This window comes from Elaeis guineensis, chromosome 7, assembly GCF_000442705.2.
Source record: "Elaeis guineensis isolate ETL-2024a chromosome 7, EG11, whole genome shotgun sequence".
Classification (NCBI taxonomy): Eukaryota; Viridiplantae; Streptophyta; class Magnoliopsida; order Arecales; family Arecaceae; genus Elaeis; species Elaeis guineensis.
The window spans coordinates 10,429,417-10,437,359 of NC_025999.2; positions in this window are offsets into that span (position 1 = coordinate 10,429,417).

Consider the following 7,943-nt stretch of genomic DNA (forward strand, 5'->3'; position numbering starts at 1 on the left):
GTTATATGTAAATGATATACTTGATTTGTTCAATCATTAACATGTAAAGATATATGGTTATACATAGCTGTAAATGAATGTATTATTTATAATTCTGTTATGATGGGTACTGTTTTGACTTGGATACATATTATATGTAAGTTATGTATATGATGTTCAATCATTAAGATGTAAACAACAAGAGAGAAAGATAAATACTAATTTCTACTAAAATAAATACAAACTATATTAGGATAAACATAAATTTTATATAATAAATACAAACATGCTCGGAATAAACACAAACTTTGAAAGTTGCTCCCTATCTTTTATGGGACTATAGTAGGATAAACATAAACTATCTCAAAATAAATACAAACTCTATATAATAAATAAAAATAAGATATAATAAATATAAAATTTGTGATAGTAAACTTAAATCATTCAGAATAAACACAAACTTAGAGTCTAAAATTTGGATGATCCAAGGATTCTCTCTAGATAAACAACCAGAGAAAAAGATAAACACTAATTTCTGCTGAAATAAATATAAACTATGATGGGATAAATATAAATTCTATATAACAAACACAAGCATACTCAGAATAAATACAAATCTTGGAGATTGCTCTCTGTCTTTTATGGGATCATAGTAAAATAAATACAAACTTCAAAAATAGGATATAATAAACACAAATTCTATGATGGTAAACACAAATCATTCATAATAAATACAAAATTAGGATTCGAAAGTTGGATGATCCAAAAGTCCTCCAAGGATACACAACAAGCGAGGATGATAAATATTAGTTTCTACTAAAATAAATACAAATAATTCGAGGATAAATATAAACTCCATATAATAAACATAAACAAGCTCAGATAAACATAAACTTTGAAGGTTGCTTTCTATTTATGGGACCATGTTAGGATAAACATGAACTATCTCAAAATAAATACAAACTCTATATAATAAATTAAAATAAGATATAATAAATATAAATTCTATGGTGGTAAACATAAATTATCCAGAATAAATATAAACTTGAGTCTAAAACTTAGGTGATCTAAGGATCCTCTTAGAACAAATAAAAAAAGAGAAGGATAAATACTAATTTTTGCTGAAATAAATATAAACTATGAAGATAAATATAAACTCTATATAATAAATACAAATATGTTCAGAATAAATACAAATCTTGAAGGTTGCTCTCTGTCTTTTATAGGACCATATCAAGATAAACATATATTATTTCAAAATAAATATAAATTTCATATAATAAACTTAAACTAAATATAATAAATAAAAACTCTATGGTGATAAACATAAACTGTCTAAAATAAATATAAATTTGATGACTTTTAGGGCTAAGTTTGTACTTATCATCATAGAAATTTATGTTTATTATGTCCAATTTTTGTTTATTATATAGAGTTTATGTTTATTCTAAGATAGTTTGTATTTATTCTATCATGATTTCATAAAAGTAGAGATAACCTCTAAGATTTGTATTATTCTAGATATATTTGTATTTATTATATGAACCTTGTATTTATCCTAGCATTGTTTACATTTATTTCAGCAGAAGTTTGTATTTATCTTCCTCTCTTTTTGTTTATCCGAAGATGACTCTTGGATCATCTGAGTTTTAGATCTTGAGTTTATGTTTATTCTGGATGATTTATATTTATGGCTATAGAGTTTCTATTTACTATATATAGTTTATATTTATTATATGAAGTTTGTATTTATTTTGAGATAGTTTATATTTATCTTGTCATGGTCCCACAAAAGGTAGAAAGCAACCTCCAAGATTTATAATTATTTTGGACATATTTGTGTTCATTATATAGAGTTTGTATTTATCCTCAAATAGTTTTTGTTCATTCAGTAGAAGTTAGTGTTTATCCTCTTCTCTTATTGTTTATCTTGGAAGGATCTTTGGATCATTCAAGTTTTAGATCCTGAGTTTATATTTATTCTGAATGATTTATATTTACCGCTATAGAGTTTGTGTTTATTATATCCTATTTCTATTTATTATATAAAATTTGTGTTTATCCCATCATTGTTCCATAAAAGGCAGAGAGCAACCTCCAAGATTTATACTTATTCTGAATATATTTGTGTTTATTATATAGAGTTTATATTTATTTAAATAAAAATAGTATTTATCCTCCTTTTTGTCATTTATCTTGGGAGCACCCTTGGATCACCCATATTTCGAACCCCAAGTTTGTATTTATTTTGGATTATTTGTGTTTACCACCACAAAGTTTGTATTTATTATATCATATTTTTATTTATTATATAGAGTGTATTTATTTTGAAACAATTTGTGTTTATCTTATAAAAGGTAGAGAGCAACCTTCAAGATTTATATTTATTCTAGGCATATTTATGTTTATTATATAGAGTTTATATTTATTCTTGAATAGTTTATATTTATTTTAGTAGAAGTTAATGTTTATCCTTCTCTCCTATTGTTTATCCTAAGAGAATCCTTAAGATTTGATATCCAAATTTGTATTTATTTTGGACAGTTTGTGTTTATCACCATAGAGTCTGTGTTTATTCTGACTTGTCGATATAACATGATAACAAGAACCTGTAAATAAGTTTAAACAATCACAAAAAGAAAGATTATTTCAAAATTATTGCAATAATAATAGTTCCACCTATTACAGCAAGAATCACAAAGAATAAACTTGATTCAATTATTACAAAATATTTTCATACATAAAAATAATAGTTCCATTATAGTAATTAAATTTCAATTGCAGAAAAAGGAATTTCATACAAGTTTATTCATGATACAACCCAAATGTTTAGATAGAATACAAATAACTTATAAATGTACAAAATTAAAGAATGAAGCCAATATATGTATGCTCATAAAGCTAGCTTAAAGCAAACTATAATGATGCCACCTCATGACCTTTCATGATCTCTTGTGCAGCATATCTGGCATGCAACACCCATACACGAGCATCCATAATTGTGATTTGGGCCCCTATCATCATATGCTCCATAAAATGCATAATATAGATGGCACAGTCAAGCTTACAAAATAGTTCATGCCCATAGTCAATATAATAAACAAATAATATGCTGCATTAGTTGGCACGGATGTATGTTGGCAATATACGGGACTGATAATAGGAAACATGATTTTTTCTAATAACATGATGGATATAATGTATTATTTACATGGTGCAGTAATTCACATGAGCCATTTTTGGCATGAACTTTAGTTGGCATGGTGCATTAGTTGGCACCGACATAATTCAGCATGTAATATCAATTAGCATGAAAAAGCATAGTTGGCACTTACAATTACATAATTTGGCATATCCTATTATTTCAGAAAAAAAGCATCATGCATCTTATGTGTATCATGTAAAGACACTTGCAAACCAAATTATTATAATAATTATCTAGTATCCTACTATGGGCAGTCAACAAAATAAAGTAGTCAACTATCTATATCAACAGAGCAGCAATCTCATGCCATCTCCATTAACCAAATCACCTGCAAATATAAGATTGAAAATAACCCACATTGTTAGCAATGCATAGGTATGCATAACATTCCATAAATATGGTCATTACTCACAAATTTTCTAGCGAATGCTCGATACTCTTCACCACTTATAGATGTATAGTGTCTAAAATACGTGCCCTCTATATCCATAATAAGCAAGTGCTAGTGTACCGACAAGCATATGGGCATGAACATCTGCTTAACTTCAGTTAATGAATGAGACATAAAGTCTCACATAAATTTATCTAAAACCTTTCATGTACCCAACAACATGCTCTAAAAGGAGAAAAAAATGAAACATACATCAGAGTATACAGTGCTAGACCAACACATGATACTGTATGAAGAATATAAAATAATTACTGTAAAGAAGGATCGCAACATAAAGGTAGACTACAAATATGTTGAAGGATCGATCCATGCATGCTGCTATAGGAGAGATCAAAAAATATCTATAACCTGCATAGTCCATCACAAAAAATAAAAATTAACTTGTATATATCTTTGCTTTATTCAACTTAGTATATAGTACTTACATCATTATCGATTAAATTTTTGGATAGGATGTCATGAACTTATAGCTAGTTGATGATATTGCCAATGACCTATATGGTGAAATTAGTGTTAGTACCAAAGAGAATCAATTCGAAAGACATTGAAATTTTATAAACAAGGATTACATATTGATTGATTTTTTATCCTAAAAAAATTAGGACATACCTATGTTCCTTATCATCTAGAAGCTACAAGCCAGGGAAGTCACGACTAGTCTCAAAAAATCTCTATATATCACAGGAGTACATTGAATGTGAATGAAGTACAAATGTTCTACTCAATTACAACTCTACTTATCACGATATTGTCCTTATGGTGGACTGACTGTTAGGAAACGCCATCATATAGTGATTCAATATGCATGCAGAAATTTCAAATTTTTTTCAATATGCAGTGGAAGAAAAATTTTAAAACTTTTCAACATTGTTCTAGGATAACTATGCAACATAACAAATCAACATGATACTAAGAAAATCTAATGTCAGAATGATATTAAAAGAAATCTCTAATTAGATCTAATCCAATCAAGCATGCATAAAGATTATATCTCAATATAAAGTCAGGCATCATCATATGTACAAAATTAAGATTCAATTATAATAAAAATATAATTTTTATCTTTACATGGATAGATCTTCGCAGTGATTCGATGATCTGTGAATATCTTCATAGTCCATTGAAGCTATGATTCGATGATCTATAGATATCTTCAAGAATCTTTTGAAGCCGTATAAATGTTCGAACTCTATAGGTATCCACACAAAGCTGATCTGATCAGGAGATTTCGATCTAATTGGAGTGCTAGCTCTCTTGCAGAGATCACTCTTTGGATTATCGAATCTTTTATCTCTTTTGATTTTCTTCTCAAAAAAATTAAGAGATCCATGGGGGGATCAAAAAATCAGATCTAATATGATTTCTTTTCTCTTTCTCTTTTCAAGAGAAAAAAGAAGATCTGAAGAAGAAGAATAAGAGATCCAATCTCTTTTTTTATCTTTTCGTCCAACTCTTGGACTGATTATGGAGAAGAAGGAGATGAAAAATATATCCAACTCTTGGATATCTGTGGAGGAGAAGGGAGAGAAAAAGCCATGTCCAACTCTTAGATAAAAGAGAGAGAGAGAGAGAGGGAGGAAAAAGATACCTTAACAACCAACTCTTGGTTGTAAGAAAGAAGGGAGGATGCGCCCAACAAACTCACCATGCCCTCTTCTCTTTTTTCTCCTTTCTTCATGCCTAAAACCTCTCATGTTCATCATGTAATTAGTTGAGGAGGCATCCCCTTTAACCCCTTTTAAATAGGAGTTAGTTAGGATTTGTTAAAAGTCCATCAAGAGAAGGACTATAGGATGTTGCCACCCCTCCTTTTTATGCACCCCACGTGCTCCATGCAAAACCCTTTTATGTGAGATTTATGAGCATTAACTCCTTTTGGAGTGTGGATAAGGGGAGAGAGTACCAGTCTGATGGGACTCTAGTATCCTATCTCAATTTCAATTCGATTCGAATCCAATTCGAATCTAAACTGAGTTAAACCTAATTAGAAATTAAGTCCAAATCCTATTTGGACTAGAAAACCCAAATTAAACTAAATCCAATTAGATTAGATTTGATTTAATTCGATCTATATTTGATCAAATCAAATATTTAGTAATATTTGCAATTAAGTCCTCCTGTAACTTACTAACTCTTAATAAGTCCTCCATGTAACTTTTATATATAAGTCCAATCATTAATCAAATTGATAATTGAATCCTATTGTGATTCAAAATCACTATTCAACATCTTGATCAATCAAGATCTTTTTTGTGTGTGACTCTATAGATTTTATTCAGTCTGATAGTGAGATATATTTTGATCTCTATCAAAATATCAATGAAACTCCTTTTAATGGATTAAAATAATTCCAACTATGTCCATTAACGATCACCGATCATCAAGATGATGCTTGACAAGTCTTATGATCCACCAGTGATGCCTAGCAGTATATAGTAGCAATCCAGTAGAATTAAAATAATGAATCTCTAGATATAGTTATAGTGTGATTTAGTTCTTCTATCGTGTGTCTTGACAAGATGAAGGTTATGAAAAACTCATCAAACTCCATCGTCTGTCATACACAAGATTAGCTTGACTCGAGTTCATTTGTAAATTTTAGTGAAAATTTTTTTTCAGTATGCATACTTGCTTTGACCAAAGATTTTTTGAACTCAATCTCGTGAATTGTATAGGACTTCTTTTTTTCTACTAAGATCAAAAGATTCTATCTAGGTATACATCTTATTCCTACAATAAACCTACTGCAGCCAAGATACATCTCAAAACTCTATACGGCTTGGGGATCGTGTTATGGTAGAGTCAAACTATAGCAACTTCATTGTGAATAGTCGAGATACTGTAGGTCAAAAAACTATTCATACTGCTACAGCATCGAGAAAGTCACTGATAAGTGAGTAGATACCCAAGTAACTTCTCATATTGGTCACACTCGCTATCTTTGTTCTCTAACAAAGATCTGTACTCTAGCTTCAGTGTCCCTATACTATAGATTCAAGATTCATCTATCTTAAGGAAGCGATCCAAGCACCAACCTATCTGGATCGATCACCGTCTCCATGATAATCCTATGATCGAAAGTAATTTATGAATTAACCACTAATAATATATGTCTCAAATTCTTAACTCTTGAGAATATGTGTCATCATCTTGTTAATTCATTGGATGATTCATGGACACATACACTATATGAATGGTAATTAACTATCCCAAATAATTAGATCAAATACTACATTATATCCTAGAAAAAATTAATATATCAATCTGATTGACTTTTAGGGTATACATCTAACAATCTTCCATTTACATTATAGCAAATTTGCCATAGACTTAAGCTCCATCTTCTCAAAATGTGCTTTGATCATTTGTTAGTAAGATGGTTTAGTATGTGGATCCACCATATTTTTATGGGGTCTATTCTGATTCTCGAAGTCTTACTTTTAGAAACAGTCACGAATAATTGCTCTTATGTGCTAAAAATTCTAATGAGTCCTAGGCTCCTTAGCTAAAGCAATGAAGCCTCTGTTGTCACATTATAGTGTTGTGCCATCTGATGATATCACACCAATTTTGCAATAAATATTTTTTAATCAGAAGGCTTGTCTAGCAATCTTATAGGCAGCGACATACACAGCTTCTGAAATTTGCAATGATTGGTTGTTTGAAACTCTTCTAATTTATCGAATCTATATTGAATAAGGAAACATCTTTCCTGATGTAGACTCTCTACCATCAACATCAGACATAAAATCTGATTTATTATATCTTTTTACTTTCAACTTTGATTCCTCTCAAAGATCATATCCTCAGTGCTTTTCAAGTACTTAGAAATATTTTTACAATTATCCAGTACTCTCAATCTAGATTTAACTGATATTTGCTCGTGACACTCACAGCAAAGATATATCGGATCATATACATAGTATACATAAGGCTCTCACTAGCTAAAAGATAAGGGATCGAGCTTATATACTATATCTCCGTAGATGTGTCCCACACATCTTCTCAAAAAAATTAATCCTATACATATGGGGTAGAAATTCTTTTAGGATTTTTTATGCTGAACCCCTTCAGCACCTCTTCTTTGTACATCTTCTGTGAAACTGGCATCCTAATAGATTTATCTCAAAGACCTATATCTATCTTATAGACTTATATAGGATGTTTCCTAAAGGTCTCTTATGGAGAATTTCTTTAGATAACCATATTCTCACCATTGTTAGTACAGGAACAACATTTCCAATTAGAAAGATGAAATCTATGTATAATACAAAAAATATAACAATACTCCTACTGACCCTTCTTATA